The sequence below is a fragment of the Oryctolagus cuniculus genome, chromosome 10, assembly GCF_051225735.1.
Source record: "Oryctolagus cuniculus isolate XC-2025 breed Fujian yellow rabbit chromosome 10, ASM5122573v1, whole genome shotgun sequence".
Taxonomy (NCBI): Eukaryota; Metazoa; Chordata; class Mammalia; order Lagomorpha; family Leporidae; genus Oryctolagus; species Oryctolagus cuniculus.
The window spans coordinates 21,098,930-21,113,620 of record NC_142876.1 but is presented as its reverse complement, the minus strand read 5'-3'; positions in this window follow the sequence as shown (position 1 = coordinate 21,113,620).

The window sequence follows — 14,691 nt, the reverse complement described above, 5'->3', positions numbered from 1 at the left end:
TAGAACAGAATTAGGAACTTAGTAGGCTCAGTCAGTATTTGTAGGATGGATGGACTGATGGATGGGTGACTGAAGGGATGGGTGAATGGATGTATGATGGGTGGGTGGATGGATGGGTGGGTAGGTAGGAGGACAGGAGGATGGCTGGATGGGTAAATGAGTTGTTAGAGGCACCAGGGTCTGTATTACTTCAGTTTATCCCTTGGCTCTCTCTGCCTCCACATCTTTGTATTTGTACCACAGAAACCAGAAGTTTTGGTTGCTTCAGACAGCACCAAGAGCAACACTCAATAAGTATTTTTTGAATGAGTGAAAGAACAGTACTAGGAATTATTTTTCTCAATACCTGTGCTCCAACATCAAAAACGTCTCAGCACATTAATGCACACACAAACACACACATGCACCTACAACACAAAACACATCCTGTTCTTGTTACTGGCTGGCTGCAATTTCAAACAAAAACTTGAATGGGGTTAAAAACTACAACTGGATGAAAAGACCCCACCTTCGGTAACCATAGTGGCATCTGAAAGGGCTGCGGCTCTTTAATTCAATGTAAAGCCCATGTGGTTCACTATGTACAACACTTGGCAAGACAGAATGGAATACAAAATTAACAGTTACAAGTTTATCCTGAATGAACTTAAAAAGTCTTGTTGGGGAAATTGTTCAACACATTGCAAGAGAATATCTTTTATCCAGGTGGCTCAGCCAATGTGGAAAACACAGATGAGGGATAGAGACAGAGTAGGTAGCCCTATTAAATTGAGTGAAAACAACAAAAATTTTAGAGGTCAAATGTAATAGTTAGGGCTTATATTTTCTGAAAACAATTTGGCAACACAAACACTGAGGAGAATGGCAGGGAGAGAAAGTTGTTCTAAGTCACTTAAAAAACTTTGCCAAGATGTGAAATTGACATCAAGTTTATTGCAGGCTGTCTGCCTGGGGCTGATTACTACAAATTAAATTTTGAAAGTAAATTTTTTTTCTAGGAAAATGCAATGCCGCAGTTTGACCAAGAGAGGATTTAAACACACACACACACACACACACGAAAAGGGTGGGCAGCCTTTAGCCTCGCAGTTAAGATGTCCACATCCCACACTGAGCACCAAGGTTTGCTGCCTGGTTCTAGCTCCTGACTCCAACCTCCTGCTAATACAGATCCTGGGAGGCAGCAGCCATGGCTCCAGTATTTGGGTTCCCGCCAGCCATGGAGGAGACCTGGATTAACTTCCTGGCTTCTGACTTGGGCCTGGGCCTGGGCCCAGTCCTGGCTCTTCTGTGTATTTTTAACAAAAAAGAAAAGTGATTTTTATATCAACCAAAAATTCCCAGCGCTAAACAAAAGTATTTAAAGGACAGAATGTTCATTTTGCTTAAATGACTTACTTTTATTATTACAAAATATTCATTGAAAAACTACTAGAAAATAGAGTAAAACAAAGTATTTTAAAACTCCTAAGCCTTTCACCTGTTTCTCTGAATGTATGCTTATTCTACATCATACATTCTGTTGTATTTTCTGTTTTTTCTCACATAAAAATACATCAAGAACATCTTCCATGACAAATATTCTATGATAAACTCACACTATGAAAGGACTGTAGCTTCTTAAGTCAATTCTCCACTGTTTTTTTTTTTTTTTCAAATTTAGGTTCTTTGCAATTTTGACTTGTTATAAACAGTGCTCTGGTGAAGATATTTGAATTAAATGTTTGATTATTTCTTTGGATAAATCTCTTGAAGTGAATTTTCAAGAAGTATGAATAATTTTTATAAGAGGAATCTTTTTCAAAACCAGTCAGAAATGTTCAAGTAGATGTCCGTTGGTTGTATTTCTAAATCTTTATTTCCCTAGAAAACTTGTAAAAACAGGAGAAAAATATGCCTCATCATTGGGTATGATGTCTTCACCAATAGAATAATGCCTTTTTGTGTACTAAGCTAAAATAAATAAATAAGCTATTGTGTGCTACTTAAATTCAGTTAGTTCATCCCTGGTTTAGAAGCTGGAGGAACATCAGACACTCCAGAGAGAAAGTCCATCCAATTGCATCCTCATTACTAATCAAGTAAGAAGCAGCCAGGACTATGTGGGAGAGACGGACCTTCAATACAATGATAAATAACTCTTTTCCTTATTCTGAGAGTATGCTTATTGCTTACTCAATCCTACCAACCTAATAATGCTTCCAATTCACATTAAGTCCAAGAAGTCAAAAGAAAAAGGTCGAACTAAACAATCTACCTTGAGGCTACACAAATCCTATAGATCAGCTGTTTTTGCTGAACCTTTTGAAATCAATATCTCAACTTCTATAGGAGAGATGTAACTTGTTTAACAAATTCAAAATATGAACACACAGATTTTCAAAGTAGATTTTCTTCAAAATGCCCAATGCAATCACTACAGAATTCCCACTCTACCATGTGTCTTTAAAGGAACCTATACTTGCACCCCTCCCCCAATTGTAAATACATTCATCTCTGTGGGCCTCATAGTTTCTGCCACAACTTCTCAACTCTTGTGTTGTAGCATGAAAATAGTCATGGATACTAAATAGATGGATGAGTGTGACCATATTATAGTAAAACTTTGTTTAAAAAAGCAGCAACCAGATGGAGCCCATGGTACCATGGTTTGCCAAGCCCTGTTTTAGGTAACAACCCCTTACTGTATGGCAGATATTTCATTTGACCTTCATTGTGTTAGTTTCTTAATTAGCTTGATAATGAGCTTGGTGACTTAAAACAAAAGACATTTATTCCCTATTGGTTCCAGAGGCCAGAAGTCTGAAATCAAGGTATCAGCAAAGCTGATTCCTTTGGGAGCTCTGAGAGAGAACATGCTTCATGCTTCTTTCCTTGCTCTGGGAACTCCCAGGTTCCTTGGAGCTCCATGGCTTTATAGGTACATCACCCCAATCTCTGCCTCCACTTTCACCTGGCCTTCCCTGGGTGTCTGTTTCACCTTCTCTTCCATTGTAATGACTCTCCATTGAATTATGATCAATCCAAATCTAGGATGATCTCATCTCAGGATTCTTATTTTAATTATGTCTGCAGAAACCCTTATTACACATTCTGAGTTTCCAGGTGGACATATCTTTTTGGGAGCACAATTCAACCCACTATATCCATTGACAACAGTACCCAGCCACCAAGTAGTTCAGGAACCTGCAGAGCCAAGCCCATGCAACACAACTTGGAGATGCAGAGACCTAGATGTACTCAAGATGTGATCACTCCCTTTCAAAGGTGACAAATCCACCCTGCAAAAGCCCATCAGCACTGTTGATGGAACTTATGTCCTCAATTAATTATATTTTGCAAAGCTCTCCATTGTCTGTAGACAGTAAATGACTATGCTTCCAACAACAGATTCAAAAACTTAAAATAAAACATTTGTTCAAAGACAACACATTGTAAAGCATACCTAATACACAAGAACTCATTTCCCACATCAACAGAATGCTCAACGCCAGGGATATTGATCCTGTGTAAGTGAGTTTTCTGGCTGGGGTACATGCACCAGGTTGAAAGAAAAAAATATGGATGGAGAAAATATGAAAGTTGACTAACCTATGACATGATAAGTTCAGAAGACATGTCTACAATGTTTCAGTGGACATAGTTATAGTTGTTCAACACCTTAAAGATCAATTTAAAACTCATTCTCATCTTTGCAGCAGATATCACAGATACAGAGATATAGATCTAAACAGCTTTAGTCACAAACACTAATATGTCTGATTTAGCTTCCAGAGACCTCTGTGACCTAATCAGCAAACAAAGCCTTTTGGGAACCAAGGTGGAAATTTCGTTGGAGATGTTTTTCTCAGAAATGGGACACATTGAAACTATCTTTAACAATGTGTGGAGATGGAAATGGAAGCTGATTGAGTGAGCTGGAGGAAAGAAAAGTCAGGGTTCAGTAGAAAATCAGAAACTGAAACAGCCACGAGATTGGTTTCCTCCTGTTGGAAGCACAGTGTCCTTCAAAATGAAACATCTACAAGAAACTCGGCTGCCTTTGAGGATGTCAGAACCAGAATGAATACTTGGAACCTTCATTCTTGGAAACAAATTTGTGCACAAAGTGAAGGCCCCTAAAAGGAAATGGCCTAATTGATTTTTCGTGTAGGTAATGGGGGTACCCAGATAGTAGGCAAACCACATCACACATACCCCTGACTGTCTAGATGAGGAAATGAGTCCCTCCTGGCAGGGACCACTACACGGCTTGTCATTCTCACTCTCTGATCCTCACTAAAGCAGATTTTCTATGTGAGGGATCCAGCAAACACTAGAGGAGGTGAGAGGGATGATGAGTGCGATAAGTTCAGTGAGCCCTTGGTATAAGAGGGAGGGCCAGGTTGATCTGGCCAGGAAGAGAACATGAGGCACCAACCAGGGACAAAGGATAGAGAATTTCAGGCTTCTCCCTCATCTTTCTCCTGCTCTATGTTCCCTACTGCTGAATACCTAGACTGTCTCCCTGTTGTGCAGAGACTCTCTGGCAGCGCCTTTAAATGGGTTGCTACAGTTACAATGTTTGTGCCCCCCTCAAAAAATTAATACGTTGAAACACTAGCCCCAATGTGATGGTGTTAGGAAGTAGTGAGAGGTGATTAGGTCATGAGAGCATAGCCCTCATCAATAAAATCAGTGTCCTTATAAAAGGGATCCTGGAGAGCTGCCTGGATGCTTCCACCATGTGCGATATAGAGAGAAGGCACCACTGGTGAACCAGGAGGCAGGTCCTCACCACACACTAACTCTGTCAGCACCATGATCTTGGACTTCTCAGCATCCAGAACTGTGAGAAGGAAATGTCCATTCTCTGATTCACTCCCCTAGATGGTCACAATGGCCAGGGCTAAGCCAGGTCAAGGTCTGGAGCCTAGAATACCATCCAGATCTTTCAAATGGGTGGCAGGGGCCCAAGTGCATGGGCCATCTGCCACTGCTTGCCCAGGTGCATCAGCAGGGAGATCAATTGAAAGTGGAGCAGCCAGGACACACAGTTTGTTATTAAAAGCACTGGAACAGGGTCCAGCACTGTGGCATGGGGGTAAAGCTGCCACCTGCAGTGCCAGCATCCCATATTGGTGTGGGTTCAGTTTGAGTCCCAGCTGCTCCACTTCCAATCCAGCTCTCTGCTATGGCCTGGGAAAGCAGCAGAAGATGGCCCAAGTCCTTGGGCCCATGCACCACAAGGGAGACCTGAAGAAGCTCCTGGTTCATGGCTTCAGATAGCCAAGCTCCAGCCATTGCAGCCATTTGGGGAGTGAACCAGCAGATGGAAGACCTCTCTCTCTCTGCTTTTCTGTAACTCTGACTTTCAAACAAATACATCTTTAAAAAAAGGCACTGGGACACATTAAGCCATTGTCCCTGTGGTCTCATTTGCTCTCTCCAGCCTACACTGACCTTCCTCACAAACAGAGCCTGTATACCCCTCCCACTCAACTCCCAGTTCAGTGCGCCTTCTTGTCTGTGTCCCTGTGTGGATTAAGTTCTACCTTGTTTTTTAACCAGATTTCCCTTGAGATGCATAAGCCGTAGGTTATCCTTAGGCTCATGACCTAAGCCAGCCCCTGGAGAATGTCTGACCAAACCCACAACACCCCCAAACCCAGTCCACCTAATGAGGCAACCAGACAACTGTTAGAGTAACCCCAGGAATGGGAAGCCAGGAAGCCAACCTCCTCTGCTAACGGTTTAGAAACATAAAGAAGCTCAAGCCATAAAAAAGGAGATTGTATTGCACTGGAAACGAAAAAAAAAAACTGAGTTCCTCTGTGAAGGGACAAAGTGACCATGGAGAGAGAGGTAGAAACCAGGATAGGCAGATTATTGACAGGCTTGTGGGAAAGTGACATCTTCAGAACCCCAGGCACAATTTTGCTGTCCCAGCAGTGTTTGAGAGAGCCACATCAACTTACGTTGCTAATGATGAGAGAGGTAAGTTCAGTGAGCTCTTGGTATAAGGGTGATTAATTTAGTATCAGAGCAAAAACCCAGCTTGTCCAGATTAATGCAATTCCTTAGACTTTATTTTTTTTTTAATTTATTTGACAGATAGAGCTAGTGAGAGAGACAGACAGAAAGGTCTTCCTTCCACTGGTTCACCCCCAAAATGGCCGCCACGGCCGGCGCTGCACCAATCTGAAGCCAGGAGCCAGGTGCTTCCTCCTGGCCTCCCACGTGGGTGCAGAAGCCCAAGCACTCGGGCCATCCTCCACTGCCTTCCTGGGCCACAGCAGAGAGCTGGACTGGAAGAGGAGCAACCGGGCCTAGAACCTGGCGCCCATATGGGATGCCAGCGCTACAGGCGGAGGATTAACCAAGTGAGCCACGGCGCCAGCCCTAATTCCTTAGACTTTAAATCTTCAAAAACAAGTATCACTAAAAGATAGGGTGCATATAGAAACTGTCCCAATTTAACCTCCAAGTGTCCAGCTACAGACCCTACCTTCCCCAGATAGATTTGCATTCCTCATGCCTGTTCCCTCACCAGAACGTGCAATTGTTCTTTTCCTACCCTGCCTTAAAATCCCACCCACGGATGGTATTTCTTCTGTTTGTCATTTTTTTGTGTTTTCTGCTCTGTACCTATCACTCAGCTCCCTGGGAGCCAGACCCTTTCTCTCACAGCAGGTGCTGGGTGTTCATTCATTGCATTCATGGTTGCGCAGGCTTTCCTGTGGCTTGTCTTAGAGCCACACCTGTAGGGTCCTTGCAGCAGCTATTCTTTTCCTCTTGGCAGCATCATTTCTATCAAGATAAAGTTCTGCATCCAGTTCAGAAGAAGTAGATGGTGTGGCTCGAGCTCTGCATTCAACAGCCACATGGAGAACTTACTCAGTGGTTGACCCACCCCAGTCTGGGTCAGAAAGTTCTGTTGTGGTTGCTGTCGTTTTTCTTCAATGCATGTGGCTCCGAGGAATCAGAGCACACAGCTCGATTTTGCCAAGAAGCTAACCAAATGGTAGCAATGATTCTCGTGAGCAGATACATCAAGAAATCCCTTCACCTTCCAAGATTTGATCGCATTGCTTACCTCACATCCCTTACCTGGCACAACAGATATTAGCGTGTTAACTAACAGTGGCTCTCTCTGTATGTTCAAATATTGGAGGCTTTCTCTAGTTTGCTAAATTTTCTCCAGTGAGCATGCTTTGATGATTTTTATCTCCTCCCACTCCATTCCCCCCATACCCAACACCAAAAACCCCAATGATCCCACTCTAAATACCACTTAAAAATATGCTAAGAGGTTCAGTTTCATCTGTAAGTGACGACCCTGATGGAGGAAGTCCTGAGGACCCCAGAGTAATATGTTTTCATCCACCAACTACAATGTTTAACCAAGCACCAGGAGTTAAACAAGAAAAAACGGTAGATGTGCACATTGATAGCTGTACCCAGGAACATCAGTCTCCACAGACAGATGTCCCAAATAACCTACTGTGGCTCAAAGCCAGTGGTACCCCATTCTTAGTGTTCGTTCATGGGGACCACGATGCAGGAATCAGGGGTGCCATGAGCTATGACTAACGGATACTTCAAGACCTGGGTCAAATCAAGAAGGGGGAGGGAAACCCTTTGTTCAAAGCAACCCCAGTCTACATCCTTGCCCCCAGCTAGAAGCAGGACACCAAGGGGTGATATGGAGGACACTAGGCTTCTCAGATTGAGAGACAAAGAATATCAACATTGGAATTCAGGAATTTCAGAGGCTCCAGGGAGTGAAGTCACTTCTCCTAAGTCCCATAGCTTGAGAGTGGCAGATGTAAGACTGGAATCTAAGTCCAATGACACTGTGCTAAAAAGAAGCAGGGGGACATCAGAAACAAAATGGGCCCCTACCTCCCTGCACCTGCCACCTGCACCCACCCCTGCAGTGGCCTTCGAGGTCCCCCTGTGCTGTACTCTCCTTGGCTCTTAATCTAAAGGCAGCTGCTTAGATTAGAAATAACCACTGGGCTCCATAGTTAGCAATTAACTTGTCAGCATTCCAGCAGCAACAATGCAAACACTATAGGGTCTGCTGAAAATGAAAACCGAAAGTAAAATACAGCAAAGGAGGTCTAAAGAAATGTATTACTTGGTGAGTCTGGTAATTGGAGCTAATTCTGATTCCTCCTTACAGCAGAAAAGGTAAGGATGGGGTAGTAGAAGCATGTTACTCATTGGTGTTTTCCTATGAGCTATCGAGAGGGGCAGGGGGAAAAGCCTGGGGACCACTAGTGACCAGCTGGTTTTAGCTCAAAGATCTGCGTGCTGGGAAACCTCAGTCTCTGGCTAGCCCAAGCAGCTGGTCAACCCTAGAGAAAATTCAAGCAGTGCATGAATGTGGTGAATACAAATTACAACTTTGTTTGGACTAATCTCTAAGTTAATAAATGTCTTTTAACTGTGAAATAGGTAACAAACCACAGTGATATTTGCAGTACTTTTGTTTGACTACCAATAGAAATCCCAAATACTTATATATCACATTATATTGCCTCACCACTTTGAAATGAATAGGTTTTAATGCCACCACTAACTATTATTCAATACAGCAAAGAAGCACATATTGCTGTATAAAAATTAGTTCTTAATATATTGACAGTTATATGCAATATAATTGCATCTAAAAATTATGATATGTAGGGTCAGCATTGTTGTGCAGTGGGTTAAGCCACCACCTGTGACACCAGCTCCCCGTGAGTGCAGGTCCAAGTCCTGGATATTCCACTTCCAATCCAGCTCCCGGATAATGTGCGAGAAATCAGCAGAATATGGGTCCCTGCCACTCACATGGAAGACCCAGATGGTGTTCCTGGCTCCCAGCTTCACCTGGACTGGTCCCAGCTATTGTTAACAATCTGGGGAGGGAACCAGAGGATAGAAGATATCTCTCTTTTTCTCTCTCTCCCCCTCCCTCCCTCCCTCTCTCTCTCCCCTCCTTTGACTTTGCCTTTCAAATAAATAAATAAATCTTTAGAAAAAATCATGATATGTGGTCTATAGACTTCAGAAGATCAAAGAGATCCAAATCCCTAAAAATAACTTGAGGTGCCATGCAGAGATGCCATGCAGAACCCAGGACTAACTTTCTTTCTTTTCTTTTTTTTTTTTATGGGACTTAACTTTATAAGAGTGAAATTTATGGAATGATGCAACAGAGATCGTACTCCAGGATTCAAAGACTTTTTCTCATTTTAACCTCCCTCCAACCCTCTTGTAAGGTTACTGTTGACTTTCCAAGGTTATGGTGATAAAAATCCATGCACTTAAACATTAGGCAAGGCAATCTTCTCAAGGCAGACCCAGGACCAGAATTGTCCCTTCTGATTCTTAGTCCAGGACAGATCCACCCTGGGATATGTTTGAGGTCAGAAAAGCACAAAATTGGGGGGTAAGCATTGTGGTGCAGAAAGTTGAGCCAAAGCTTTACATGAGCATCCCATATCAGTGACAGGTCAAGTCCCAGCTGCTCTCTTTCTGATCCAGCTCCCTGTTGGGGCACCTGGGGAGGCAGCAGCAGATGGCCCAGGTAATTAGGTCCCTCCTAACTACATGGGAGATCAGATGGAGTTCCAGGCTCCTGGCTTTGGCCTGGATCAGCCAAGGTCATTGTAACCATGTGAGGTGTGAAACAGTAGATGGATCTCTCTCTTTCTCTCTCTCTCCCTCTCCCTCTCCCTCTCCCTCTTCCTCTCTCCCTCTGTCACTCTTCATTTCCAATAAATAAATAAATATTTTTAAAGATTTTATTTATGCATTTGAGACATAGAATTACAGGCAGAAAAAGGGAGAGACAGTGAAAAAAGTCTTCCATCCACTGGTTCACTTCCCAGGGACTGCAACAGTCAGAGCTGGGCCAATCCAAAGCCAGGAGCCAAGAGCTTCTTTTGGGTCTCCCATGTGGGTGCAGGGGCTCAAGAACGTGGTCCACCTTTCACTGCTTTCCCAGGCCATAAGCAGGGAGATGCATTGGAAGTGAGCAGCCGAGACATGAACTGGCAGCCAGGACACGAACCAGCACCCATATGGGATGCTGGCACCGCAGGCAGAGACTTAGCCTACTACACCACAGTGCTAGCCCTAAATAAATATTTTTTAAAGTACAAAATTAGAAAGTTGCTTCCTTCTCTATGCAAGAGCCTGGATTTATTTATAAATAAGTTTACTTATTTATCAGAGTCTCTGTTCTCACTCTGAGCAGGCACCTATTCTCTCATCTAAATCCCACTCCCCTGCCATGACTGTGACTCTGGGGATGTTCACTAAGTTTTGAAGCATCTTCCCATTACCTTCTACAAATTTTCTACTCTCTATTGCTTATGTAAACAAGTGTCTGTTACTGGATGCTTCCTGGAACTGAATTCTAGCTGTATGTCTCTGAGGACATTGAATTCCATCTCCCAGAGGCTCTACTATTTCAGGATGGCTAGAACCTAGGCTTCACCACCTCCTTCTCAGTCCTCTCCAAGCTGTGGCAGCACACAGGTGACCCTAGTGGCTTCCAGTCTCAGTGACTCTTACGAGTTAATAAGTGCCTCCAGAGATTGAAAAAAAGGTGTCTGCTGGAAAGGAGAGTCATTATTTTCCTATTATCAAAGGAGAGGAGAGCAGGATCCATTTTTCATCCTATTTAGAAATTAACTTCATCTCAACAATAGTTTTTAACCTAGAAATGTCAGTGTCTTTCTATTAGAAAGTCTTCATTATCCTGCAGGTGTGGAAAGCAGCCACGCACTGATTGGATGGCTGGAGGCCCTTCTAGAACCCCTTCACTGCCCTGCAAGCAGCTGTGCCTACTCCAGTACGACCTCATCTTAACTTTACTAAAAACAAAGCATATGTCCCACCAAAAGAGCATGCAAACATGCTCACACCAGCTTCATTTGTAGTCACCAAAAACAGAACGAACTAAAATTTCCATCTAGAAATGAATGATAAAACTGTGATATACACTATTCAGCAAAAAAAGGAGTGAACTACTGATACACTCAACAACATAAATGAATCTCAAAATAATCACATTGAGTGAATGAAAACAAACTTAAACGGATATATACTGAGTGACTATAAAATTCTTAAAAACACAAACTGATGTATAGTGATGGGTAGCAGGCCACTGGTTGCCTGGAATGGGAGAATGGGGAAGGGAGAAATGGGGAGAGTTAACAGGGAAGGGCCACAATGGTAACACAAACTTCTGGAGGTAACAGATAGACTCATTATCTTGGTTTGGATGTGTTATGACAAGCCAAAAACTCTCGTTGATTTGATTCCCAAGGTAACAGTGCTGGGAGTTGATGGGATCTTTAAGCAGCAATGAGATCACTGTGACTCCAACCTCATGAAGGGATTAATATAGTTCCCACGAGAATGGGTTACCATAACACGAGTCCAGCTTCATCACTTGCTCTGTGCTATCCTCCCTCCTCACCAGGTGATCTATTTCCCACTCATTCACTTCCCTTCTGCTCTTCCACCCTCCAAGGAGCAGCACACGGCCCTCATCAGAAGCCAAGCAGAAGCAGGCACCATGCTCTAGGACATGTAGAACCATGAGCTCAACAAAGTAACCAGCCCCAGGTACTTTGCCATAACAACCAAAGTGGACTGAGAGAGTGGTGAAGATTTTATGGGAATGCACAGATGTCAAAACTATCAGATTTGAAACTAAATATTTGAGATTAATGGTATGTCAGTTATAGTGCAATAAAACTAAATAAATAAATAAATGTAAGTTATTTAAAGTTCAGTTGACTTACCCCTGACTTTGGCATATTCTCCCCCTACCACCACCATTTTCTTTCCTTGAAAAAGTTCACCACTTTCTGAATTCTATTTCCTTTTGAATACTTTCTGTTCTCAGCTCTATGATTTTTTTTTTGGTAAAATATATATAACACCATTGATCACATTAACCATTTTTAGGTGAAAAGTTCAGCGTGACTAAGCGCACTCACGTAGTTGTACAGCCATCATCACCATTCATCTCCAGAACTTTTTAGTCTTCCCGAACTAAAATTCTGCACCCATTAAACAATAACTTCCCATTCCCTCTCCCTCCAACCCCTAGCAACCACCATCATATTTTCTCTATCATTTTGACCACTCTAGAAAACTCACATAAGTGAAGTCATGTGATATTTGTCCCTTTTTTCCCCAAAGATTTATTTATTTTATTTGAAAGAATTACAGTGAGAGAGAGAGAGAATGACACACACACACACACACACACACACAGAGAGAGAGAGAGAGAGAGAGAGAATGAATCTGTCTTCCATCCACTGGTTCACCCTGCAAATGGCTGCAAGGGTTGGAGCTGGGCTGATCCAAAGCCAAGAGCCAGGAGCTTCGCCTGGGTCTCCCACATGGGTGCAGGGGCCCAAGCACTTGGGCCATCTTCCACTGCTTTCCCAGGTACATTAGCAGGGAGCTGGATTGGGAGTGGAGTAGCTGGAACTTGAACCCGCACCTATATGGGATGCCAGAGCTGCAGGCGGAGGCCTCACCTAGGACATACACTGTCCCCAATATCTGTCCTTTTCTGACTAGCTTATTTCATTTAGTACAATGTCCTCAAGGTTCATCCATGCTGTAGAATTGTCAGAATTTCCTTTCTTTTATGTCAGAATAATATTCCACCATACAGATAGACCACATTTGTTTTATCCATTCACCCACTGCTGTACATTGGGGTTGCTTTCTCTTTTAACTGTGTCTAATCGGTTTTTAAAGTTAGGATTTTGTACCTTATCTGACTCATTCTTTTCAGAATCAAAGCAGTGGTCTCTTCTAACTCTCTACTCCCAAACCAGAATTAGAAGTCCTATACTTACTGAATTGTAATCTCATTTCTCAAAATCTGGTATCTATATTCTATCAAAAAATAAACAAACAAAAATAAAGATAACAAATCACAAAACACTCATATATAACCAAGCCTCATATTTGTAGAGATACTGTGTTTTTAATTATCTGAGATTATATCATCCCAGTGCAAGCAGATACACAGTCACAACTGGATGGAGACTAAAATTCTCACTCCTTGATTCTTAGTCTTGCTGTTTTCCAGCTACATCGTGTAATCTCCCTAACTTGACTGAAAGACACATTATCAAATTGAGAGATATCATATCATAAAGTTGTAGATTTTCCCACAAATTAATAGATGCATTTTGCATAAGTCCAATAAAGATTACAACCATATTTTGAGACTAGAAGACAGACAGCAAAGTGAAGAACATCTTGACTTCATAAAGTGTTTGTGAATACCAGCCTGAAGAATCTGAAGAAACAACCCCAAAACTACTGAAAAACAATCAGTAATGAACACCTAGCCTTGGCAGACAGTAAAACACATAAAAAAGCTACTAAAACTAAAAGTGTATAACTAGTGGATGAGCAGACAGAAAAATCAATGTATTCTATTCTTAAACAGAACTTTTGAAAACAGATCCAAGAATTTAGTGTATGATTATAATTACATTTTAAATCAGCCACTAAACAAATGGCACTGAGAAAATAAATGACAAGCACCTATAAATGAACAGCAAGAAAGTCAAAGCTACAGTCACTCAGGTTCCCAGTTCTAAGGAGAGGTTGTCAGTGCTGTTGTTGCTGTACTGTTGTTTGTTTGGGAGGTGGAGAGACGGAAGCTCCTGTCCACCGGTTAACTACCCAGAGGCCTGCAATACCCATAGGACTGGAGGCAGCAGCTGGGAACTCAATCCACATCTCCCACACAGGTGGCAAGAATTCACTTGTGGCAGCCATATCCTTTGCTTCCCAGGGTGTGCGTTAACAGCAAGCTAGAGTCAGGACCCAGAGCCAGGAATGAAACCCGTGTACCCCAATGTGGCCTTCAACCATCCTAAACAGCTCTTCACTCTCAGCCACATGCCGACATCTGCACTGTTGCTTATAATGCAATCCCTTGGGCTCTCCTTCAACTATATTTATTTTTTGGTTTCACTTACCAGGAAATTTTTATCAGGTTGCTCAAATGTTTGGATTAACTAACCATCTTGCAAACAGTCACTTATTCGAAGTGTGCACCATTTTTTACTGGCAAATTTTAAAGAATCCAGTTTTCTTTTATATTACTAGCTGCAATAGAGAAGGCTGAAGAATGGCTGCTTAGATATTTCCAAGGAGGAAATATGATTTACAAATATTCAATGAATGCAAATTTAAGCCCATATTAAGGGCCAAGCAGTATACTAGGTGCTAAAGATACAAAAATGAGTAAGGCCCAGTCCTAACTTCAAAATACTTTTTGACCCAATCAGTTAAGTAGAGAGACTGTGTGCAACACACATCACCTCTCCACTTACTGTGGAATTATATTGTTTGGTTTTCATTTGGTTATAACAAATGAAAACACTGAATGGAAGCATCAACTACCAGGTAAACATACAAAATTCCAGAAGAAGTATTCAACACAGCTTTTGCCTATTGGATCTCTGCAGAGATTAAGCAAGGTCGTTAGAATATGATGCCTGTGTCAGAGGATGCTCACCCCAGCAGATTTGCTGAACAAGATGGATCCTCTCCCATCTCTCCCCCTCGCCCCACAAAGCAGTCACAGCCGGATACTTTATCATCCACAGGATAGAGCATCCTCTGCCCAAACCAGCCTGACAAGCTGGTTGCGTTAGGCTGTGA